The sequence below is a fragment of the Leuciscus leuciscus genome, assembly GCF_965113295.1.
Source record: "Leuciscus leuciscus genome assembly, chromosome: 13".
NCBI classification, from domain to species: Eukaryota; Metazoa; Chordata; class Actinopteri; order Cypriniformes; family Leuciscidae; genus Leuciscus; species Leuciscus leuciscus.
Genome location: NC_138737.1, coordinates 15,983,456 through 16,011,043, shown reverse-complemented (window position 1 = coordinate 16,011,043; position 27,588 = coordinate 15,983,456). Strand labels below are relative to the sequence as shown.

Here is a 27,588-nt window from a genome sequence, read left to right as displayed (position 1 = left end):
GGCATTTGTGCCACATACTTTTATGATGATTTACATTTAATTTATCTATGACTTATTTTTTGAAGGCCATGACAAATTTACAAATACTAATTTTCAAAAATCAAAACAAAACCAGCCTTGTCTATCTAAGATGCTGTACTTCGGACAATGCTAGCAAAAAATAAGATGAAGTAATTAAAATAAGGGGACACAAACCTGTAATTATGACAGATATGGAATTGTATGTCATTTTAATAAGGATAAGTTACCATTTTAACAGGGTTAACACATTCTGGCCACACAACTTTATGTATTTTTAATCAAATTTGTAAACTTAAGTATAAAAAGATAAAAAATTAAATTCTCGTGGAGAAATAGTTTCTGAATTTTGGTAACACTTTAGTTTAGAGTCAACTCTCACTTTTAACTTGCTTAACATGCATATTACTAGGATATTGGCTTTTTATTAATACTTATAAAGCACATATTAATACCTTATTCTGCATGACCATAGTCTACACCCCTTAATCCTATTCCTAAACTTACTAACTATTAATAAGCAGTAATTAGGAGTTTACTGAGGCAAAGTCCTAGTTAATAGTGAGAAATGGACCCTAAACTAATGTGTGTCCTGAATGTTTGTTAACGTGTTAAGAAAAGTTTCACTATTTAACACATTGTAGTTGATGTCAGCTTTTTATTGTTAAATGTAGTAGTTGTATGTAGTTATCAGGGTTTGTGCGTTTAAATAGCAGGTTTAGCTAAGTCTCTAAGCCACTCAAATGAACCTGTAAAATATTCAAAAAGAACAGATAAAGGAATCGGTTGGCAGGATAGCTGTCACACACGCCGCTGTGTGGCGCTGATTCACTGTGCGTTGGGTTACTTCTGACATCCCTGGAGAGCACGCAGGGATCGAGTCGGCGCAGCACAGCGCTCCAGACCTTTGCCTTCAGCACCGGCAGATCCTGCACAGAGCGTGCACCGTCTCCAGCGCGGACAAACACCGTGAAAACAAGCCTAACAGGATACTACGTGGGGTGATGGCTCCGTTAGAAACATCTCTGTGCTTTTTAAACCAGAAGCTAAAGCTCTGATGTGAAGTTTCACACCGCTCTCCGTTGAGTTGAGATGAAGATCTGAGACGCTGCGAGAGAAGGAACTTTGCGTCTCCGCGCACCCGGACGCCCTGCAGGGACATCGGGCGCTTCTGTGATCAGAGGACTGAACTTCTTTTCTGTATTTGGGGGTTTCTGACTCTCTCTGACATAGTAGATATAGGAGGGATCCTTTGGTGCGGATTGTTGAAGCCTCTCCGGTTCGTGGATGGAATAACTCATAATGGAAGGGCAATGAGACCCCTCTCTCCTGCTGGGCAATAATCCGGACCACCGCACTAACAGGTATGGAGCTTTCATTATTTATTTTGGATTGACAGAAATTGACACTTAGATTTGCTTAAATGTTTTTTTTTTTCCTCACAAGATGTCCAGAAAGAAGAATGAGGTTGTGTTTAGTATTCCACTGAGTTAAAAATCATTGATCAATTGAGTAAAATAAACGGGTATTGCCTGTTTTAGTGATCCATGACAATTGCTTCAGTGAGTCATGCATTCGGATCGTGACCGGACGCGGGTCACTGAAACTTAATAGGTAGACTATAGTCTGTGTGTAAACCCGAGAATCGCCCTTGGAGCTTTAAAGCTGGACTATTTTGTGTCAAGCGTGGTTAAGAAGTAATACTATAGAGTAAAAAGGGCAATGAGCTTGATGAGTTTGCGTGTGCGCGCGCGGGAGAGCGAGGGTGTGTGTGTTGACGGTGCTTGTCTTCTTACCGCATTAACAGTATATGCCATGTAAAAGTCAGGCTTACCCCCTGTAAATCAGCTTACCCTGGTTGGGAACAGAGTAAAAGGTCTCCGGTCCCAGTACACAGAGCCTGGCAGGCTGAGGCTGGCACGCGCATCTAGATGCGCCGTCACGCGCATACGGCCACCAACTCATTCAAGTGATCTACTGATGGCAAGTCCGTATCATTTTGTCCATCATTTCCTTTCAAATAAACAGTTTAAAACGATTCAGCTATCATTAATGACAAAACACGTACACTTCTGTGCAAAAGTCTTAGTCACGTTAGTATTTTCACCCCCGCAAAAATGGTTTTAAGCCAGTTATTTATATAGTTTGCTGTAGTGTGTCAGTAGGAAATATCAGTTTACATTTCCAAACATTGCTTTTGCCATTAATTGTAATAATCCAGTGAGATTTTTGTATGCACAAGGAGTCTGACAACAGCTGGCACTCCACATTGAGATATGATCTCACCATCATCAAGTCTGTATGGGATTACATGAACAAACAGAAAAAACCGAGACATGCTAAAATACTAACGTGCCTAAGACTTTTGCACAGTACTGCATATCGTATTTATAATGTATATATAGAGTCGTATTTCCAGTACTTTAAAAAAAATGGTTTTTGCAGTAAATTGCACCAATTAAGATAAAGTGTTTTATAAATCATCCACATCACTTTGGAAAAGATAAAAGAAAAGGGGAAAAAATGAATACTGCTGAATATGGCCATATGAATTTGTAGTTGGAACTATAATTTGCACAGTAATTGCATTGCCTTGGCTGATGTGGTTGGCTGATATATCTCCCTTTAGGCCACAGTGCGCATTTATTCTCCTCTAACAGAGCTGGTTATGTGTTTGCTGTGAGGGAGGATGTTGTCGGGAGCAAAAGGCTTAGGAACACACAGATGCCCCGCTGATACTGGCTGCTGAAATAATCCTTTGTGAATCACAGCTGAATGTAGAAGTTTATTTGATTTGGCTCTGTTGTGTGCAGGTCCTGGATCTACTGTTAGTGTGAGAGTGGGTTAACCCAAGCACTTCATGCGGGACAGGCCTTGCTATGCTGATAAACTCATTCTCACTCACAGGATGGATCTGAAAGATGTTGCCAATGGTTGAAAAGGTGCAATGGCGGTGTGTGTCTGTCAAATGCAGTGATCTGCCAGTCCTGAGACCCAGAGGAAGTTTAATTAGCCTGTAGATTGACAGGAAAGAGAGAGACATCATAGAGAGGGAGGGGCAGAGAAAGAGAGAGAATGTGCTAATTACATTTGACTTGCACCATCTGAGGTGGAACATTTGGAGACCTTTAAGAGCCTGGTGTAGTTTTAATGCCCTAAACCTGGTTTGAAATATTTCTTTCCAGTCATAATCATTATCTTTTTCTTAATTATGTTTATCTTTCTTGCCAAGAATTTGTTTGTAATGCTAATGTTTTGGTTAGCTGCTAGTTTGTTGCTTATTTTTCTCTCATTATCTCATTACCAACTTCATACACTCGAACTGCACGTGCATTGTGTGTGTGTTTGTGTTTATTAAGATGTTTGGCTGCATTATTGTGTGTGTTTTCACAGGCTATTAACTGTGACAAATAACTGTTACTTGTTGGAATGGCTGATGTCTGGGTCAGAGCGGGAATCTCGGGTTTCTGCAGCTGGTTTGGGTTTCAGTTAAAATGATTTGAGTGTAGTCAGCTGACCAGACCCTGTTCGTTCAGTCCCACTAATTTATCGAGTGTGGTGTAAATAATTCATCAAAGCCTTCACAGAGAACCAGTGTGTGTAATTATATGTTTGTGCCATTGTGCGTGTGTGACTATCCACTCACAGCAGCAGAACACAGTTGTCAGTCCAGTTTTAAAGTGCTAAAATAAGTTACATTTGTAAAAAATTACATGATCAATAAGTTATGACAACATAATTTTTACATTGCTTTAACTCATCAAAATAAGTTAACTTTTTTTTTTTTTGCAATTATATAAGATTCAACTCATTTTTAAAATCAGCTTAATGTCATTTAAGTTGAATTACAAGTTGATTGTACTTAAAAAAATTAAAGCAACAACTTTTTTTTTCTTGGTGATTATATTTTTCTGCAAATTGAGTTTTTGCACTCGTTCTCCTCTCATAAGGTGATGCAATACTCTATAACATTTCTTTGATGTGTTTGGAGTGCAATGAAAAATGAAGAAAATGATTACTTGATTTTTTACTTCATGGCATCAGCATCTGAATAGGAAGTTATATAAAATGAATGACTATCAACTATTAAATAAACATGACAATGCTGTCAAAACGTTGGCAGAACAGTCTGTTGTGGATCTGCAGTTACTTGAGTGTGATGACTGTAGGTAGAATTGAGGAAGTGTTCAGTTTATTTGGCAGACATGGTCTATAGTTGTAATGAGGTCAATTTTTTATGCAGTAGTTTTCAAATTTTCCGTAAATTGTGAATTTGCACATTTATATACATTGATATACCTTCATAAAATGGGTTGTAAATGGATTGATTAAACAGAATTATTTATACAAAATGTGTTGTTTAGAAGGTAATTTCGCAATTTGGAAGAAAGAATGGAGAAGTTTGAAACTTCTGAATATTTATGCATGAAGGTTTCATGGCTCTCATATTGGGGATTGGTTATTTTCAGTAAATTGCTTTGTGTGCAGCTGAGCCGTCTGCCAAAGTGTTGATTAATGAGAGAATAACAAAACACCAGACAGATGAAATCTGCACCTTTCACAAAAACAAACACTCTCTGCGTCAAACCTCATCCTACATTATGATCCCATCATGTGGAATCACACGGAGATGATCTCCCAATGAGAAAATAAGGGCAGGGATGACCACAGCTTCACTCTTCACCTCAGAGTTTACCAGACCTTGGCTGAGAGACAGAGAGATAGAGAGCACTTTATTACTGCAGTCTCGCCCTCCTTTCTTTCATTCGGTCATCATTTCTGTCTCACAGGACAAGATTAACATTACTGTCATGACACAGCCTCTGCAGGAATCAAGAGATAGAGAGAAAGAAAGTAATAGAGAGTAAGTGACCCCCAGTGTTTCCCGAGGTGAAGCGTATACATTAAATGGATGACTTGTTCAGTCACAGGGTGAGCTGGGTGGAGAGGTTGTGTGTTAGCACGTGTGTGTGTGTTTGTAGGTTGAAGTATTTATTTGTTGAAAGAATCTTTATTTTTTAAAGTGAGCGACTGCTAAACTGCATAAAAAAACAAAGTAAAAATAACCAAAGGAGAATGCTACTCTTTTATGCTCAGGAGACTTGATGGAGTTATCAGTTATGCTTCATTTAAGTTTCAACTTTAACCAAAGTGTTTCTCCTGAAACAAAAACTAGACGCAGATACGGCATACATGTATAGTAAGAGCATAGAACTTTAAAATGAAAGAGTACAGCATCCCAGAAACATTTGGTCTTGGGAGAATTCAATGATAAATAATTTTGTTCATACTGAAATATCTGACATTTCATTGCAGATTTTGGTACGTTGGCACAGTGATGTGAAGTTGTGTGAGTCTTTTTCTCGGGAGAGAAATTAGAAGCAAAGTCTGCATTTGATCTCCGCTTAATCACATTGCTGCTGTTTTTTTATAATAAATGTTAATGTTATAAAATTGAAGTCGACTATAAAGTGAGCATTGTAAACAATCACTTAATTTTATACCATTAAAATGTATTCAGATATAAATAAATACTACAAGGCATTTCTATTTTGTGATTGATACTTGAAATTTTAACAAACAACTTACTTATTTATCTACCTTTAAATATACTTTAATGTTTTTGAAAGAAGTCTCTGTTCTTTATTGTGTTTGAAAGATGTTCACCAAGGCTGAATTTATTTGATCAGCATTACAGTACAGTAAGGTTGTGAAATATTATTACAATTTAAAATAACTGTTTACTATTTTAATATATTTTAAAATGTAATTCATTCTTGTTTTGGCAAAAGCTGAATTCTCAGCTGCCATTACAGTTTTTAGTGTCACATGATCCTTCAGAAATCATTCTGATACGCTGATTTTCTGTCCAAGAATCATTCATTATTACTATCAATATTGAAAACATTTGTTGTGCTGCTTAAGCTTTTTGTGAAAAACATGAAAATTATCTGATGAACAGTATTTATAAAAAAAAAATCTTTTGTAACATTACAAATGTCTTTACTGTAACATTTGATCATTTTAATTCTTGCTGAATAAGGTATCAATTTTTTCTCTCTAACTGTATAGCGCTCATTTATACATATGACCTATTTATATTTATTATTAAGTTAAAGCTTTAACTTAAACTAAATTATTTATTGTAGAAATCCAAAATAAAATTCTATTTATTTCACAAAGAAAACATTTTTTTAATTTACATTTTTTATTATTTTATTATAGCCATTCACTGTTGCTGTTGATGTTTGAGTGATGTTCAGATCAGCACACCTTATGTATGTCCGCTCTGTCCCTGCATCTGTCAAGTGTGTTATAACTGGACACATCTATACACTTGTGTTCTAGTTTGAGTATCATAGTGGGTTTGTATATGCTTCTGGCTGAGTTTCACTCTATAGGTCCCTGATGCTGTGGCTACTTATCTTGTTTGCCAGAATTCAGGCAAAACAAGCACCTCTGAGCCTAATTACACCAAACCCACTGTCTGATGTGAATTTTCCCTTAAAGGGGTCATAGACTGAGAATTCAAATGTTCCTTGATCCTTTGACAGTTAAGAGTTAATTATACTATAAAAATACCCTGTAAGTTTCAAAACTCAAAACTTTCTTGTTATTCCAAAAACTGCTTGTTATTCCAAAGGCCAGCAAAGGACAGGATCTAAAAAAGTGGAGACTTGTGACGTCACACTTCAGCTTTGGCCCCGCCCACTGGAGCGATAGTGAACAGTGACATGAGAACGAGAAAAGATCGATACAGGATCAATAATACCATTCCCTTCCAAACGATCCTAATGCTAGGATATTGGGGTTTTTTCCCCCCAACAATGCATGTCTCAGCAGTGCATTATTTGTTTGTATTCAGTGTATTTCACTGTGGATTATTTGGTAAATTTCGGCGCAGGCTTTGCAAATGATATGGATCTGCCAGCAACGCCACAAACATGTAAGTAGTCATGTTTATTCTAATGCCTGATCTGTGATCAGTGATTTCTGATGTATTTATTCAAGTTCAGACAGATTATCTCTCAAAATATTGTTCAATACTGTTTATGCATCAGTAAATCATGCCAGTGACTAAACAATCAACTTCACGTCGTTTCTCTTAGTAGGATGAAAATAATCTTATTTAAACTGTGATTAAATTATATAAAGAAAGCGATCAAAGAACGCTCCTTTTCCAATTGCCCAAGCTGTCAATCAAACAGTGCGAGTTTATCTGGACACTTGCCAAAACTCGTTGAAATCTATCATCACAAAATCATGACGCTGTTACAATGTACAGTACAACGAAACTCTTACTGTATTAACATCGTGTTTGTATTGTTATTTGGTGAAAGAGGTGTAAAGTCCAGGTTCAGAAAGTAAAAGTCCTCCTCAGTAGCTATTGTACCAATCACCTGGATTTGCTAATTAGCACCGTTTTTCAGCCAGGAGATAGAACTAATTAGTGAAATCAGCTGGCTGAGTTCATGGGTGGAATAAATATATGGCAGGACTTTTACTTTCTGACCCCTGGACTTTACACCTCTGGTGAAAGCATTTGTGAGAGTGCCGAAATTGCGTTGCAATGATAAGATCTTTTCATATGCGATCAACAGAATGTCCGTCATCTGCTCAATGCTCATCACTGATACCTTTCATGTGATGGGAATAGATCATTATGATCAATACTTTTCACGATTCCTTAATCTCGATAGCTGTAATAGTAAAAACGTAAGTAAAAGTTTTAGAGCGAGTTCCACATGTAATACTAGATATTTCATATGCAAACATGTCAGCAAATCACAGCAGTGGGTGTTTACACTAAAGTCTCACAGCAGACACGCCCCTTAAAACAGAGCTTTCAAATCAGAGGCTAAAATCAGGCTTGTAAAAATGCCATTTTTTATTAAAATCATACTAACATTATAAGGGCACCCCGGGAAACTTTATAAAATAATAAAATAATCCAGTCTGTGACTCCTTTAAAGGGGTGGTTGATTATGATTTCACTTTTCTAACTTTAGTTAGTGTGTAATGTTGCTGTTTGAGTGTAAACAACATCTGCAAAGTTACAATGCTCAAAGTTCAAAGCAAAGAGATATGTTTGCTTTTAAAGAAATTGCTTTTTAAGGACTACAAACGGCTGGTAGGGACTACACGACATTCCTCCCGGGTTAGTGACATCACCAACCCTAGAATTTACATAAACCCGCCCCCGGAACACGATTTATAGATTATCAAGACAGAATATGCTAATCAATGACTAGAAGATAACTGTACATAAGCTACATAAATTCATCAACGAACCATTCAGAAATGTTGTCTACCTGTTGTCACTTCTTTTTGAGTCTCTCCATCATTGTCTGACACCGGTTTGAACATAAAAGGCTAAAAGTTTTTGAAATTTTCAGTGCATGTCTGTGTGAGTGCAAGCTGTTGTAGCTCCGCCCTCTGTGATGGGAACAGCAGCTCATTTGGATTTAAAGGAACAGACACAAAACGGTGCGTTTTTGCGCACCCTCAAAAAGTGACAACTTTAACATGCTATATTAAAATATCTGTGGGGTATTTTGAGCTAAAACTTCACACTCTGGGGACATCAGAGACTTATTTTACATCTTGTGAAAGGGGCATTATACCACCCCTTTAACACACATGAATGGATCAGCCAGAATTAAAGCAAACAGTGGTGAAGGCTTGCTGAAGGATGATGCATAAGAATGGATCCACTTTGAGGTTTATTTTAGGACAAACACGTGTGTGATGGCCATCAATCATTCAGTTTGAGGTTTTCACTGGACTTACCTAGACTCAGTCAAGCTGTAACAAATAGCAAACTAGCTAACAGGGAACAACTCTGAACTCTGAACCCAGCTGAACTCTGGCTAACGTTCTGGCAAGGTTCTCTTAAAGTTATGAGCAAACATTCTTCCAGTAACATTAATAGAATGTTGATTCTGAGTTATTTGGTCTGAGGTTCTAAAATTTTTAAAACATTAAATAAAACATTATTTATACATTGTTCATGAAATGCTTTTTTTCTGATTTAAAAAAAAAATATTACTACTTATCAGAAATTAGAGATGCACCGATATAATTTTTTTGGCCGATACTGATAACCGATAATTCTTTATATTTGAAAGCTGATAACCGATATATTGGCGGATAAATCTAAATCCAAATTTTATATAGCTTTTGAAAGCTTGTTTACAAAAGCAAAAGTCTCACCATTAAAATCGATGTCCCAAGCACACAATTAAAATGTTTTCATTATAATTTTATGTAGCCTATATGACAGACTTGTGCTGTATATGTTGCACTTAACTGTATTTTCCGTTTTTGAAGTGATTCCAAGCATGTTTCAAGCAATTCAAAACCATTATGGCGAATATTGCGCATCTGAAGTGTCTCAGCGGAAGGAAATAATCCATTATTTATCGGATTTAATATAACAGGCAAATTTTCTTATCGGACCGAAGCACCGAACAATGAAAAATGAACCGATACAGATATGGTGGCTGATAAATCATGCATCCCTAATCAGAATGCTCAGAGAACATTAAAAAGTAAAGTTCCCATAATTATTTTTTTTTTTACATGTTTCAAACGTTTTGAATGTTCAGAGAACATTCAGAAAAATAACATTTCCATAAATAAATGGCAATGTTAGCAAAACGTTTTTAGAAATGATTTGTGTCAGCTGCAAAGGAAGCGTCCCACTGTACCTCTCTTTCTTAATTGTTTGTTTGCTATAATACTTCATTGTTTCATTCTGTCTGTTTTCCCTATTTTCTTTCTTATATTTCTCCCAATCCTTTTCTCTCCTCTCATGTATTTTGGTGAGATACAGCTTTCATTCAGAACAATTTGTTTTCAGTGAACCACTAGGTTTTTCTCTTTGTCTCTTACTGTGTCTAGTTTTTCATTTTCTCTCTCTCTGTCTTTTCTCTGTTGTGAGGGTGTTATGGGAATTCATGCTGGAAAGAGGACTTTCTGCTTCAGGGCTGAAAAAACAATGAATATCATTTTTTTTTTTTTTTTACCTTCTTTTTTCCCCTTTACATTGAGTTTATTTTTCCACTCTTTTTTTTCTTGTGTGTGCATAATTCCAAATGAATAATCCGATATTTTTTTTAGCTATATCAGTAGTAACATCACTGCATGCTTGGGTAATTTTAGTTAAGTGAGGTCTGGCATTTCAGTTCATTAATTACAAACACACAATTGCTTTAATCTCATGATCTGGTCTTAATTAACAAATCACTTGATTTATTGTTTGATGCCTGTCTCGTTCAAAGTGACTCACAGTACATCTAATGCCGATGGGGTTAGGGTTCTTAATTAAGGGCAGAATGGTGATAAACTGGGGGCTTGAACCCACAACCTTTATGTCAGCCTCATAGATCCTCAACCATTCGGCATCCAACATCCTTTCCTCAGAACTCAAAGCTCTAGTAATTTAGCTCGTCTATCATGCTGATCTCATAAGATAATGTGAAGTTTGTAGACGTGACTAAATATTATTAGTATTAGTATGAGTATTATATTAGTATTTGAGCTCAGATGACTTCATTTATTTTGTTCTATCTCTCATTGAGAGGTCTCTGAATGCATGTAGATATCCTATAACATTCTGGGGTTGAATGACTCCAGCTCTGGGTCGTTCCGCAGAGAGTTCTCATGATTACCAGCCCATAATTACGCTGATGAGAGACCGTTATTAACAGCACATTCGTTCACCCGTCTCATCATTGCGGACCTAACAGATTACACAGTTACCATGGTGGACGATGCTGTGAATTAAAAGTATCTGCTAATGCCCAGCTGCCTAAAATAATTAAAAGACTTTTTATTTTTTTGTTTTGTTTCCTTTTTGTGTATTTCATATTTTGCTACTTTTTTGTTTTGTTTTAGCAGTAATTTTGGGGATAATTTTTTTTTGTTGTTGCCATTTTTGTTTTTTGTTGGTCTTTTGTTATGGTGGACTGTAGGTCTCGCTGAAGGTTCCTTGATTTGCAACAAAGAGCATGGTGAAGTGATATGGATCTGTAATGTTGCCAAATGCTATTTCCTTTTCAGGCAGTTACTGTATTAGTCGACACCTTCGGAATATCTGTCAACCAATCAGAATCAAGCTTTCAAACATACTCTCACTGTTAAATACTATATTAAAGCTACACTGTGTGATATTTTCCCCCATCTAGCGGTGAAATTGTATATGACTACCCAGTGAATATTAGTTTCTGTTCCTTTCAATTTCGAGGGCGTTTTAACTCCTACGGTGGCCGTATTATTCCAAGATTAACATGGCTTCCAGTTCGACTTCGTCCAATTGCGCCTTTAAAACTATCACCTGTGATCCGTCGCAGCACAGATTTATGTTACAAGGTAAACAATACTTTTTCACCATTGACGCGAGGAAAAGTAACGCAAGTTATACTAGAGGTCATTCTGGTGTTATGCACAACCATGCTATGGTTAGACAAGCAACTATAAAACTTTGAATTTACACAAATAGGCTGAATTACCTGCCGAGAAGAAAACAGGCAACTTCGGCGTCCGTTTTAAAATCTTTGCTCCTCATGAGCTCTTTCCATCTGGGAAAAGTTACTCCAGTATTGACTTTGGTCTTGCTGATTTGCCTGTCGCGTTGACGGTTTAATTCTCTCTTTCGCTTCCTTGGCGACTCTGCTACATGTCCTTGAAAATAGGTGTGATCCTCCATCAGCAATCTTTCAAATCTGCCGGCAGTCGCGAGTAATCTCCCCCTCGCATTCGTCTCTGTGTCACTGAGTGTAAAGCGCGAAAGGCGAAGCTTGACTTTACAGGTATGTCCCTCTTTGGCTAATGTAGTTTCAAGATGGAGGGGCAACATGGCGACCGGCATTCGAACCCCTCATCCGTATGTACTTTCAATGGCAGATTATAAACTTACGAGAATACTTTATTACTTGAAAGAAGTAAATATACATTAATGAGCACATATATTTTTGAAAGAACTAAGTGTTTTTTGCTAAGAATCAACTAAACAAATTACACAGTGTAGCTTTAAGTAAATAGCTTCCAACTTATTTCCCCCCTAAACTCTGTGGTTTAATTTTGTGTGAGAATCAAGTCACAGAGTTGACAGGCTGTTGCAAGATCCCTACAAATCTCCATAGACAATTTCTCATTCTTATTTGACACACCATATTTACTGCCATGGAGTTACATGGTGTGTGTGTGGGTTGTTTAAGCTCTCTGAAATGAATTTGGACAATGCAGTGCTCTGACGTTGCTCAGATCCCCGGGCAGAGTGAGGTGATATCCCATCATCCTCTGCTCTCAGGCTTCGCAGCGCATCTGCAGCCGTTTGATAAAACCTCCATGTATCTTTCCAGTCTTTTCTGATTCTCTGACATGTCACACAGCAAGACTTGCTTTGACTTCACTCTGACTAGAGCGCTCACGCACATCAACAGAAAGAGCACCAGAGGAAATGGAGAAACATTTTTTCCCCCCCTTTTTCTGTCTTCCGTTCGTCTGGTGTGTCGCTGAGAAGGTTTGTTGGATGGCCTACAGCTACAGTGACATGACAGTATGTGCATCATATAATATCAGCTCTTAAAAATCCGGTCTGCGATTAACCTAGCAGTCAGAATCTGGAAAATGAAAAAGTCTGTTTTAATTTGCAGTTGTAAAAGGGCTGTAAAATATTTAGAGGCCAAAGTGCTTGGTTATTTTTTTATTGTGCGAAAGTTCATGTTCTTATACTATACTGGTTATACTGTATATATATATATATATATATATATAAGAGAATGAAATGATATATGATATAACATGATATATTCACTCAATATATATTGAAATGTTTGTTTATTTTAATAATTCAAATTTTTATTTTAGATCTTAATATTTGAAGATTGTAAGGACAAGAGTAAAATTATTAAATCTATACCTTAAAATAATTTGAAATTCAGCAAAATAAACGTTGAAGTCATGATAAAAAGTTTCCAAGTCAGTTTTAATCTTGTAAATATGTGTATAAAGAGTGTAATTTAATGTGTTTTCTGTAAGAGGTTCTCATGTACTGTAGCGTAGTCAGTCTTATAATGAGGATAAATGTTGATGTATTGTCATCTAATGTTGAGCTAGTGTTTCAAGACTAATGCAGATACATTTTTTGTTTCCTGTCTACGTTGGCCAACTTCCTGCTTCCTTGATTTTAAGGGCACTTAGGGAGTCTTCCTCGTGAAAACACAGAACACCCCCTATATCCGTTCATTTCAACTTTTAAAACTTGAATTATTTATATACTACTGTTGGCAGTCGTAACACATTTCTTTGCTAACACACACACACACACACACACACACACACACACACACACACACACACACACACACACACACACACACACACACACACACACACACACACACACACACACACACACACACACACACACACACACACTGAGCTGCAGATTTGGGTGGACTTGCGGCCAAACTCAACTCATTAATTGATGCGTGAATCCCTGCTGGAGACCTGCTATCTCCTCCTTCTTCTCCAGCACTCTCTCTTTCTTCACATTTTTCTTTTAGTGTGTTCGTCAGGGAGGTCGCAGAGGAAAAGATAGAAAATAGGTTTCGGCTGCGCTCAAGAAGGAGAGATTTGAGGAAAGGAAAGGGAGGGTGAAGGCAAGAGTTTTAAGCTTTTAGTGGATTTAGTTCAGGAGTGAGACTGAAAAGGAGAGGACAGTATGTAGCAATGCTTCAGTGCGTTAGCCAGCCTCTCTCTCTAACTTTCAGCACTCACGCCATCTCAGTTTTTCAATTCAGAGTTCTTTATGGCCATGGCTGGCTTCCAGACAATATTGTCAAGCACTCAGTCAATACAGGAAAAGTGGTTAGGGAAAACAATTGGTTAACTATAAAAAATGGATGCTGGGTGGAGTTCATAGAGTTGAGTAAAAAGAAACTGCAGAAAAAGAAAAAGCATTTTTGTAGATTTAATTGTACTAAATTAACAAAAAATTATTTTAGTTAATAATAAATGATTCAAATGATTGCAAATTAGCCTATATAATATAAATATTATAGGAGATATATAATAAATAGCATGCACTGTTCAAAATGCATTGCCCAGTCGTGGTCAGAATTATTGGCACCCTTGGTAAATATGATCAAAGAAAGCTGTGAAAAATCTGCATTGTTTATGCTTTTGATCTTTCATTCTGAAAAATCACAAAAATCTAACCTTTCATTGAAGTAAAACTAATGAATGTGGGGTGGGTGGGGGGTAGTCATATTCATGGCTCCGCATATACTAAATGAAGCAAGGCTGTAGAGTTACATGCAAGCTATTTTAAAGCATGAAGAATTTTTTTCACTGGAAAAAACTTTTTTTTAAAAAAATTTTATGATCAAAGATGAGTTTTAAGGGATCAAATTATTGACTACAGGGAATTTAAAGTATCATATGCAAACATATTTAGGCCTACTTGATTAATTTAACAGCATTTTTTTCATGATTTCATGATTTATCAGGAATCAGAATGAAATGTTAAAATTCCAAAATCAACGAATGTGTTAACATTATTATGTTTTTTTTTTATAGTTTTAATTAATATCCTGAGTTAACAACTTGACTACCCTAAAAATACATTTTGCAGAAGAAAAGTCCTCCAATTATGCCTTTGCAAACCCTTGGTGGTCTTTGAAAACCCATGGTCTGTTCATCTAGCACAATTATGTCTTTGAATTATCTTCATTTGGGGACTTTTCTTAGCTAATATGAACATATGTCATTATTTGTGATTAATTGTGATTTAAAAAATGTAATCCAATGAGCCATATATCTAATATGAAATTACACAGACATACATAAACATCTAAAAAATATTCAATTGAGCTATCAAAGTAAATTATTCTTCCCTCTGCTCCAGGGGATGTATATTATTGTAATATAAATGTACTGCAGTGCTTGCATAAGACTCTCCCCTGGAGGCAATTGCAATTGTTCATTTTAAAGTCATTTTAAAAAATGTAGTATAAGGCTGAAAAGTTTCTCAAAGTATTTCTCATTGTATTTCTTACAGTCTGGCAGTGACCAACAATATTTTTCTTTAAAAAAAAGAAAAGAGGTTTTTTTTTCTTTTAAAATGATTTTTATTTGTTACCCCCCCCCCCCCCCCCCAATCTCTTTTATACATGGAGTTAAGTAATCACATTTTCTCCTCTCCTGTCCTCTTCTTTCTTTTCCTCTCTTCTCATTTATAAGAAAAGAGAATCTCTTTGAAGACTTTTCCGTTTGGTGTGATATTTTCTGATCTTGATTTTGATACAGATTCTTTCACGGCAGAAGATCAAGGCATTGACCACTGAAGCAAGGCCTATTGATTAATGAGGTTTATACGCTTAAAAAAAATTCTGATTTCCACATCTCTCAGCTAATCTTTCTGACTTAATCAGATTACAAGAATATTTCGGGTTAAACTCAGTCAAGAGTGTTCGTGGCATAATAATTTTGATTTGTTTTCTTTAAAATAACCAGCCAAAATGTAGATTTTAAATGTAAGATGTGAACAATATGGAGGTAAACATGATTTTAGTGTTAAAAAATAATACAGACACAATTGTGACCCTGGATCACAAAACCAGTCACAAGTAGCACGGGTATATTTGTGGCAATAGCCACATTGTATGGGTCAAAATTATCGATTTTTCTTTTATGCCAAAAATTATTAGGATATTAAGTAAGATCATGTTCCATGAAGATATTTTGTAAATTTCCTACTGTAAATATATAAAACATTTATTTTTGTGAGTGAATGCAGCACAATCGCGAACATAAATGGAAAACTTTAAAGGCGATTTTCTCAATGTTTCGATTTTTTTGCACCCTCATATTCCAGATGTTCATAGTTGTATCTCGGCCAAATATTGTCCATATCCTAACAAATCATACATCAATGGAAAGCGTATTTATTCAGCTTTCATATTATGTATAAATCACAATTTAAAAAAATTGACCCATGTGATCATTTTGTGGTCCAGGGGTCACAATTTAGGTTTCATTAAAATGTCTTAATTTGTGTTTAAAAAATTTGCCAAAGTCCTATAGGTTTGGAATGACACATGGGGTGAGTAAATGATGATAGGATTTTCATTTTTGGGTGAACTATCAAGTTACATAGGTCAGGTGAACAAATTATCTTTTGATATCACGTTTCTCTTGCCTTTATTTGCATATAAGACCTTTAAAAATGAGGTCAAATTAGGTTACTTAATTTTCACTTGCCATAATTTTGTATTTGGTTTATAGGCCCATCTCTGTCTAACACATCCTCTCTCTCTCTCTCTCTCTCTCTCTCTCTCTCTGTCTCTGTCTGCCTCTCAAACTCCCCGTCACTCTCTATCTTTCTCTGCAGCTTCGCTTGTGTTTTTGCAGTTAACTTTGATTGGACCTAACAGTTTTCAAAAAAGCTCTGAAGGAAAGGCCTCCCAAATCCATAATGTGCTCTAAGCCAAAAGGGGTCATAAAACATTGATTTGGCCACATTTTTCAGAAGAAGGTGTCAAGTGTTTCTTTTTCTCCAATTGCACAGACAGCTTACCATACACAACTGCTCCAGGGGCCATAGCCGAGGAAGAAAAGAGAGGGAGCGAGAGAGAAAGGGAGCGAAAGAGGGATGAGAACTGAATGAGCGCATCAGAAAGATTCCATTAGAGGATCATCTGTGATCAAAGACATCTCGCCAACAGATACTTAGTCATGATTGGATTCATTAAAACAGGGCAGACCAGTTAATCAATGCGGATCAGGAGGAGTCCTCATTTATCTGAGGATAGAGCACATGAAATGAGAAAGGCATTAAATTACAATTTGAACTCAGAGTGTCCAATTTACTTACGCATTTGGATGTGTTATAAAGATCACATCACGTTACTCCTCGCTGATAATTACATCATTAAATAAATTGCATTTCTGACAGTAAGTAACAGTATAAATCACATGTTTCATTGGTTAAATATGTGCTGTGTCTGCCCATACATTATTTCAAATATAATTACAATTTCTCAAAATGACAAGAAGGTGGCCCTTTAAGATCTGCTTCCCTCAATTGGTTCATCTATCTATCTATCTATCTATCTATCTATCTATCTATCTATCTATCTATCTATCTATCTATCTATCTATCTATCTATCTATCTATCTATCTATCTATCTATCTATCTATCTATCTATCTATCTATCTATCTATCTATCTATCTATCTATCTATCTATCTATCTATCTATCTATCTATCATTTGCAAAACAGTAAGTGCATTTCTCAAAACAGTTCGTACAAATATCAAAACACCATGGATACCTTCAAAAGCCAGTATCTTGCTCTAAATCTTTAGTTCATCTCTCAAAAGTAAATATCTGTGTCAATGAACATGTCAGTGCCATCAGATCGACAAGTCCTTGTGTCATTGTGTACGGATAAGACCTGATGTAAACTATGGCAACAGTTTGGATGACAGTTACTGTATTGAAATGTACAAAGCTGCGCTTCTTCTGTATGCTATATATCCATTTCAAAAGTACAAATTTACACACTACTGTACGTGAGTTATTGATTGAAAGAGACTGGATAGGATTCACAGTTACAACTTTACTAGTGGTCTGACAAAAAAAGATTTTGATAATATTATTGTGATATAGAAAAGAAAAAGAAATAGGGGCACAAAGGCGAAAATACACCATTAGAAAGGCAAATGCAGGAAAGACCCCTTAGGCAGAACTTTGCTTTTGCATGCAGCACTGTATATATGCTTGCCAATTGAAGGTTCATGAGATGCAACTTTGAGCTATTTCAGAGAGCTGGTTTCTCATTGGTTGATCTACATTTTCTTCATTGGTGAAAGTCAAGATTCGCCTGCATAATTCATCAATTCATGGCACATTTACAAAAAGACTAATAGAAATGTGTAGAAAATATGCTTGACAGTCTATGACAACTAGATCAACCATTTTGCATTTAATGACTTATACGATGAACTAATAACTAGATGTTTTGAGGGGTAGGACTATTGCACAGAGAACTATTTAATGCATTTTGAGCAGCATTGCATTAGCAACTGATAATGTAGGAAACCGTACAACTGTACATAATCAATTGCATGAATGCACCAAAGCAATCGCAACTTGTTCAAAAGAATGAGAAACTGCTTTTATGATGTGCACAAGTGACTAGAAGATGTGGAGGTTGAACAAGTTTTGAGAATTTAATTTCTGATCTGAGAAATGCACCAAAGCGACTGAGAAAAACTGTATTATTTGAATTTGCCCTAGATTAAAGCTGCTAACTCCACCTAAAGGTGTAGTTTAAAATGTTATCCCATTCCACAAGGACAATTTTATATATCAGATATTTAGATATTTAAATATTTAAATAAGTCATAGCTTTAAAACCTTTTGGTCAATATTCCCCATAATATATGCATTTTGTCTCTTTGAGGGATGAATCATATTAATTTTCCTTGATAACAGTTTGCCACAGATCTTGAGCTTAAGTTGTATTTAGCTAGGTTTACAAGTTATAAGACAAACATACATATAAGAAAGTATCATATTTTTCTTCCCAGTGTCTTATAATGATGTCTAGGGATAAATGCTTTTCTTTTGTATATCACATAGGCTACATTGTTACAAAACCTTAAAATCTGTGTACATTGGCGTGTCTTTAAATATTTTTTTTTCTCCTTCTTCTGGAAACAAAAAGTTGCTTTAGTTTGTGAAAAAATGATAAATGCTTGAAACTATATCATTTTGGGCTATATACTTTGCAAGTGTTTTTTTGTTTTTTTTTAGCTTTAACAGTTTTTAGGTTATTATTACAGTTAATAGGTTAACACTGGGATTGTGAAGTAGAAGCATTTACCTACATGTACATGTTCCATACACAACTAATATTGAAGTGACAAAAGAGTTTAGCTGATATAATTGATATTCACTGTAGATATTGGACCACGAGAGCAAGCTAAACAAGCATTAGATGATTTAGTCAGTTTGATTAAGCATTAAGGATGCAGGTTTAGCTGGCCGTACAATGTTTATGTGCTTTCTTGTTCCTTGCAGAGTGTTTAATATTAATGAGTGAATCAGAGTTATATATCTCTGGTCACATCTGAGCAATTTTCATGATGCATTACATTCAACATATATCCCTAAATAACCTTCTAGTCTAGAGCTGAGCCCTACAGCAAAATAAGTGTTTGTAGATTACTTCTAATGCTGTTAAAAGCAATAAATGTTTGGTGAAAGCAGGACAGCACATGAGGAGGGTAAAAATGTAACTGTGGGAAGAGGAGCAGCTCAAACAAGCAAATGAAGAGGCTGGACCAGACCACTGCCCAGCTGTGCGCTGTTGTTTGGGTTGCCAGATTGGGCAGGTGGTGGTGAGAACCCTTTTCTCTGGGTGGATTATGCCCCTGTGTGCCCTCCATGTGTCTGTCTAGAACAGGACGACAGCACATGAGCACATCGATAGAACAGCCTCACACAGACATACTCCATTATACCGCTGAAACTCTATTAATATTTAGCAGAAGGAACACTGTGCATTACTACTAATGTAATGATTTTAAGGCAGGACTCTTTTCCCATGCAGTTTTTTGTTCAACCTGTAATTCTGACTGGATACATGAACTGGAACCAGGCTTCGGTCATATAACAAAAGAAGAATCATTTTTGTGCTTATTGTTCATAAATTCATTCTCATGCAGATGAGAATGAAGCCTAGGGATGTTTCACTAAAAAGAACTGGCTCATAAAAGTTATTTGTTCAGGAATTGGACTGTGCTGGTTGCATTGTATGTTTTGGATTCACTAAATAGAACCTGCATTTACATCCATATTTATGAATCTGGGGTGGCAATGCTTTTTTTAGGGTCGCAACTCCGCCCCTGTCGCACTGTCTGTGTCATACTGAGTAAATAGTGCAGGAAACTCTTTCAAAGTATTTTCAGTATGGTGTTCCGTTCTCACATGTGGAGAAACGCACAGGAGAGAGCCGTTAATGGAACCGAACATAATTGGAATTGGCTATGAAAAACAAAAGGTTTTCGGTTCGCAACCCTATTGAGGTCCACTGTACTTTGGGTTTGTGACTGGTGGTTTTGGTTAGTGATTTGAGTACTTGTTGTGTAGCCGGTGAAACTGAGGGCAAGCCAGATACATTTCTGAACGTTGCATCATCATATCAGCCAGAGGTTATTGCATGAAATGACACTTTGTGTTTCAGGAGGGCAAATGTCTCATTATTCACTGTCTTATTTAAACGAAATGAGAGATTCTGTGTCACAGGTGAAGTTTACAATATTCTTTACAATCTTCTCATCAGGGTGCTGATGTGATATACTAGCACATAATGAACTGATAACATTTTAAAAGATGGAGCCGAGGCATAGATTACTGATATTATGCCACCTTCCCAGAAAATGTCATCGCTTCCCATGAGACGTTCCTGCTCTATTCTATTGCCATATGTGATTATATAATACAATAAAGTCTTAGTTTCCACACAGTTTAAAATTGGTTCACTAGTGAAGCTCTATATGTCATGCTCAGGTATAATAACTTTTTAAGGTGTTAATAGAAAACTTTACTGTTCATTCTTCAGGTTTTATTTACTTTTAATTCTGTTAATTTGTACTGTATGTGTACATGTGTTAGATGTGCAGGGACAAGTTTGGGATTTGAAAATGAATTGTTAGCTAAAATTCAGAATTGACTCGCTTTCAGTTCATGAGATTCAAATTCACCACATTTTACAGGAAATTAAATTGGAAAAACAGGAGGAGAAATTTTATTTTGTTTACTGTATTGTTATTTCTGTACATTTTATTTTATTTACTTGACATTTTGCAAGACTAATTCATTTTTTTGGTGCCATTTTGAAGACTCTGAGGCAAATAAGACCATTCTGGGAAGTGTAGCAGTCTTCAATCATCGTTAATGTACCCAATGATGTGTGTTTGATGAGAAGCTCATTGGTAGGCTAATGTATTATTTAAAATCACATTTACAGAAATTATATGAATGTCTTTAAATTTCATTCCATAGTCATTCTGCTTTCTTAGAATTACAAAGTCTGCATCCTATTTGCATCTTCTTTCAAATTCAGGAATTTTAAAGCAATCTTAAAGTGCCCCTATTATTATTTTTTCAAATATTACCTTTCATGCAGTGTGTAATAAAAGGTTTGTGAGTGTAAAAGGTCTGCTTATGATCTTCATTTGCTGTCCACGAACAACGTCTAGTTTGACCCACCCTCAAATATTGTAGTTGTAGGGGCACTTTAAAAAGCAATCTTATTAATCTTTTAATGGTTTATTGTGTTATATCTCATGATTATACTGTATTGTTTCAGTTGTAATGCTTTTGAGTGGGAGTTATTAGTTTTGGATGGTGATGGCTGGGTTAGTGTGAGAGTTGGTCAATAACAGTGTCGTGTTTGTTGTTGGTTTGATGTGTTTGTTAGCAAAAGCAGCACATCTATAATCCTGTCACCACACACCATGAAGAACATCTGCTGAATGCTAAAGTACCATCAACTGGCTTCAGGACAAGTCTTCTGCCATCCTCTCCTGTTACCCTCTTTAAGGACATCTTCTACACACACACACACACACACACACACACACACACACACACACACACACACACACACACACACACACACACACACACACACACACACACACACACACACACACACACACACGCAACTGTGTGTAAATGGCCTTGCATTCCAATAATTCTAGGAATAAATCTAATGGTTGGAGATGAGAAAGCTCCTGGTTTATGTTATTCTTTCCTTTAAGACGCCTTGAAGGGAATTGAGGTTGTGGTTCCATAGTCAGAATGTTTCCCTTTGGGTTCAGAGTTCTGAAAATGATGAACTCTCTGTTTGATTTAATGTGAGAAGGTTGCTGAAGCATCTAATAACACTATTAAGGGTGGAAATAAGGGGCGCTGCTCTGTGATTTGTTCCATAATTCACCACGTTTAGCTGGCAAGGAAACCATTGCGTTTTTGTGAATATGAGAATTTCGAAAACGCTGTTTTGAGAGCGGTTTGGTTTTGCTCTGTAAGATTGAGGATGACATGTGGGTTAAACATATGATCAGTAAAAGCTTGCCGGCTGATGAAATGGAGATAGGTTTGTGCCCTGAGCTGTGTGAGATCTGTCAGATGTACGTTGAGCAATGTCCTTGAAAAACAATCAGATCTTTTTTCCCATGTGGATGTTACAGGCAGGTCTTGTGGCTTCATTTCCAGCTGATGTTTTGTGTTTTAGAGCTGTTCGTGCAATGACAATGTTCTTGATGTTCTGAGGCGATATTGGCCTACCTCGCAGCATGGAGCACTAAAAAGATAGTCACTGTTTAATTAAAGCTCTTTACAACTAATGGGGTAAAGATGTGTCACAAACTAAACACACAAAGGAACACAACTGTCTAATAGCATCGTCTTTCTCTCTCATGTGCTGCTTTTCAAGTCTTGCTGCCAGACTTTTGAGGAAAACAGTTGGCAGTTTGTGGAGATTAACTGGCCTTTGCTTTTCGACTCTATTCAATTCTTCTTAGAATAAGTGTAGTTCCGTTTAGTTCAGTTAATTCAGTTCATTTAGTTAAGGCGAGACACGGCAGGCAAAAACATCGTTTTTTTTTTACTGGTCAATTTTGAGATTTTGGGATATTTGTCTTCAATAACATGTCTTCTTTCAGACTTGTGGTGAAAAAAAGTCCGAAATACACATTTAGGTCTTTATTTTACTACACTTTGTCTGTTTGCAGAGACAATTTATATAAGAGACATGCCACTTCCTCAATCCTCAATACAACTATATAAGGAAAACCCGTAACGGCAAAGATGACGGTTGTATGCACATGTCCCGCCCCTCCCGCTGAAAAGCCAATCATCTGCTTTTAACAGTCAAGCCGGTAAACATTTAAGCCTATCGTCTGGTTCCACTGACGCATGCGCACTGTTGAGGTTTTGCGACAGCGGAGACGATTTGGCGACAGCGAGTTGTGGCGTGTGCAAGATCAGATTTATAGCATTTTATATCGACCACAAATATGTTACCTTACATTCTAAGTAAAAGACACAAAATATGTCTTATTTGATCGGTGAGTAATGTAGATGAACTGCTGCGCTTGTGACACTGACAGGGCGCATATTTAACTGAAAGAACAAGCAGAGAGAGAGAGAGCCCCGGTCGCGCGCACGCACTCACTCTCTCTCTTCGGAGCCAGGCGAAAGTGTAAACAAGACTTCACCGTCTCCAAATTAAGCGCTGCATAAAATTACTCTCTAAATAAACGAAAAAACCTATCCAGTGATGTAATGTTTTCTGTGTTGACACTAACCTTGTGGGATGTCCATGTCCTAACTGCTGGGATAATCACACAACCGTATGACACGTCCAATTCGCAAACTAATGACTCCTTTGAACCGATTCATTTTAATGAATAGTTAAAACAACTGATCTATACAATACATTGTTATTACTGATAAAGTGCAAACCTGCTTATATTTAAATAATGGAGAACAATATTGACATTGAATATTGCACAACACCGGCATTCTTGATAGAGACGTAAATGAAGTTGGTGTCGTGAACCCTTGCGCATGCGTAGTAAAGTATAACCTGCGGGGGGAAAGGCGTTTTAAACCTTATTTTGGGGCAAAGTCATCAAACTTTTTCAGCGATTTTTATCATATTTTACTGCTGTTTCTATACATGCAGTTTTTATGTCCCGGTGACCAGTGAAAGTGCAGTTCTGACTCTCTGCCCATTCATTTAGATAGGAGCCTGGTCTTGTTAGTCCGAAATAGCTGCCCGGAGGCGTTTCCAAGATGGCGGCCGAGTGGCACGACTTGCCTAAAAGGACTTTGGTCTTCTTCCTGTCATCACATTCACACGCACACGCCGGAAAGCTCTCTCTCTCCTTTACAATGCTGTCGGATCCAAATATGGTCATTTCCTTTTTAAAAGTAAAAAAGTTCCTTTTTAAAAGTCCTTCGTGAAAGTAAAAGGGCTGAATGCGCAATCTCATTGGCTGATGATAAATCTTTAAAGCCCGTTTGCTCAAAATGACCTTTCTCTCATACTCCAAGTACGAAATCTCCACTTCAGTAGCACCTATATACACCAAACTTTCCAGTCTTGTACCTAGTTATATTATGAAGACATTTACAGAGGGATTTGTAAATATATTATTCCTAGCCTAATTTATGTAACATTTTATTCCAAAAAACATGGCGAAAATATTTTTTTTAAGGCTATTGACAGTATATTCTGATTTACAGGATAACAAAAGTAGATATCCATAAATCCCTCTGTAATTTTTTTCCCATCTAATATGTGAACACAATGAAAAAATTATTTTTAACCTGGCTTTATCCAATACTCAGATTTCGTTTTTTAAAATAGATGCAAAATAGCACATATTTAATTAGATATTGCCTAATTTGCATATTTAAACATTAAATTATAGAAAACTTGTAATACATTTTTTTCTCATCTTAATGTAGGTAATCAACTGGGAAAGTTTCATGGTGATATCTGCTAGTTAAAAATTTTACCCTATTCACCTGTAGTGTCTCGCCTTAAATTCTGCTCAGTTCAGTTCAGTTAGATTCAATTTAGTGGCTAGTTGCATGAACTGGTTAGACTAGTCTTAAAGGTTCGTTTTTTCTTCAAGACTTGTCTTAACTTTTTTAAGTCAGTTACATAAAAAGGTAGATCGGTCTAATTTGAATTGGAAAAGTAAAACTGATTAGTCTACCCCTTGTTTAGCTGCTAGTTGGTCAAACACAGTCTTAAATGTCCCATATTGTACACCTTTCTGAAGTTTTATTTTAGGTTTTGATGTCCTTTAGAATATTTATTTGCGGTATAAGTCTCAATATATTTTTACAGCTCCTTTTTAGGAGCTCTACCAAGAACAGGTCGATTTTGGCCTGTCTACTTAATATTCATTAGCCTCTCTTCTGATTGGCCTGTTGTTTTCTGAGTGACGCACGGCCAGGCCAACCACAGGTAAGTAGGGTCATGTATGCTGTAGCCTGCTGTGGCTTGGTGATGCTCACAAGCAAGGTAAATAAAACACCTGTAATGATGGTGATAAATGATTTGTTATTAAAGCATAAACATTCACAAACCACTGTTAATTTAACATATAAGCAAGCATAGGCTACTACGTGCATAGTTTGGCATGACGGAAATAGCGAAAAGAGCGCTCCCTTAATAATTCCTAAAAAGCTGATATCTCAGTTCATCGCGATCTCACAAAGCTCAGTTATTATCAGTGAAGCTGACTGCACAATACATCTTTCATTATGTCAACATTTCATTTGTTATAATCAGAGGATTTGCCAGCATGCAGAATTCAGCACTGGACAAAGGCCCTGTCCCAAATGGCGCACTTCATGCGGACTTTCGGTCTCGTGGACTTGAATTGCGCGTGCTCGCTGAGTCTACGAGTCCGTAGGCCGTCCCATTCAGTATTTTACCGCTCTGAAGTGTGCTCAGCAGCGCCCCCTTTGTACCCTTGAAGCGGTCTTCCACGAAGCCCGCATAGATGCAGGCTCCACGCACTTTAACTACCCAGGAATCCTTGCGAAAGGCCAATCAGACAACAGATGGGAGGAGATTTCACTCACGGATAATTGTTGACATGGCTGAGAAGAAAATATTACTGTTTTTATGACCTAAATGTACATTTTACCAGTTGTTACCTACCGTTTATACAAACATTATGGTCATCGACCAGTGGTTGATGTCTCAAACATAATAATAGCGTGTTTAATAATACGATCGCATTATGATTCATTAAATAAATAGAACCGAATGGCAGGGCTTTACTGAGTCATATGTAAACATAGTATGAATATTGAAACCTGTAAATTGAAAAAAAAAATTTAATTATGTTTTAAAATTGTAATCTTAGTTCAAATGGAACATTATGTATTATTATGCACAACTGTATACATTTAAATAAGCATGATTTATCTATTGTCTAATGCCCAGGTGATATGCACAATATCAAAATATAGAACTGTAAAAGTAGGCTGTGTAGTGGACATGCAGATAAGACGTCGGAGCGCAAAAATGTGATTTCTCCTGTCCAACAACAACCAGACCGTTATTTCCGGCATGCCGAGCGAGTCTGTCCCAAAAATACCTCTCAATGCGCCCTCGTGGACTCGCGCCAAGGGCCCTATAGGTCTGCACTACATGACGTCACCAAAGTGTGGACTCTGAGGAAGTCCACAAGTCCGGAGTGTGCCATTTGGGACAGGGCCAAAAACTACGTTTTGAGCGGTGAGTGGATTCTATCTTAAATGCATCTTATTGGCCATTGCGTTCAAGAAATCATCACATATGTCTGTGATTGGCTACATTGCTCAACGCTGCAGACAAGTTATAAATAGAAACTCGTTCTGGCCTGTAAATCGTTTTTATTTAGTTTTAGTTATTCTTGTTGCTTTTGTGCAACATATGAATAACAATTTATTTGTTTTTAGATGTTTTATTTTTTTTATATTTCTATTTTGCGGGAGTCCCGCAAATCGTTTTATTCTCCCACAACCCGCACAGCGCACACCCTCGAATCTAAGAATGCATATACAGTAAAACATTTTTAAACTTAAAGGAATAGTTTAATAAAAAATAAAATGTCTGTTTTTACTATTATTATTATTATTATTATTATTACTTTTTCTCACATTGGTCCAAATCTATATTACTTTCTTTCTTGTATGGAACACCACACAAGATGTCTAATTATATTAATGGACAGAGGCTTACAAGCTTCAGAAAGGACACCATCATAAAATAAGTATGTTAACTGCCGAATCATCTAAGTTGAATTCAAGGACCGGATTCAGCCGATTCACTTTGTCCCAATTAATCATTCTGGGGTGCGTTTCCCAAAAACATTGTTGGCCAACTATGATCGCAATTTCCAATGAACTCTATTAGTAACGATGCAACTTGTGACCATAGTTGGCTTTGAGAAATGCTCCCCAGAGAGGTTTTGTGCATTGGATCAACTGATTCATTAAAAAAAGTCAAAGTAAAGTTCTACCAGAAAGACTCGGGAGGCAAAATAACGTCACAAGTATGCATTTATTAACAGCCCAGCAAGCAAGTATTATGATATAAAGTTCTTTGGCGTAGGCCCCGTCCGTAGCTCGCAATCCTAGGGTACGGAATCTGCATTTCCTGCCTGAAGATGAAGGCAGGGGTGCAGCCGGAGGTGAATGTAGGCGTCAGCATCTGCGGACTCAGACATGTGTAAGTACCGATCTTTTATACTACAAGTATTAGAACATGATTGGATAGATGAGAAGGTAATAAGTGACGTATAACAATTGAGTCTTCCCGGCAGAACTTACGCTTAAGCTTTCATTTTTGTTCACTTTGTGTGTGATATCAATCTTTTTTTTTCTTTTTTTTTACAAATCACCCTATCTTTTTCTCCTGTTCTCCAGTGTGTTATTATTAATTAGTTTCTTAGAAAAAAAAATCTTAGAAA

At 36.7% G+C, this 27,588-nt stretch overlaps 1 protein-coding gene across 1 annotated transcript in view; it reads left to right on the top strand.

The window, feature by feature from the left end:
- The first annotated feature begins 772 nt into the window (after positions 1–772).
- The window catches only part of tafa3b (TAFA chemokine like family member 3b), a 109,673-nt gene continuing 82,857 nt past the window's right edge, over positions 773–27,588 (top strand). The window contains exon 1 of the mRNA XM_082188648.1: positions 773–1,382. The gene's annotated coding sequence lies outside the window, so the exon portion shown is untranslated. The remainder of the gene's footprint in view (positions 1,383–27,588) is intronic.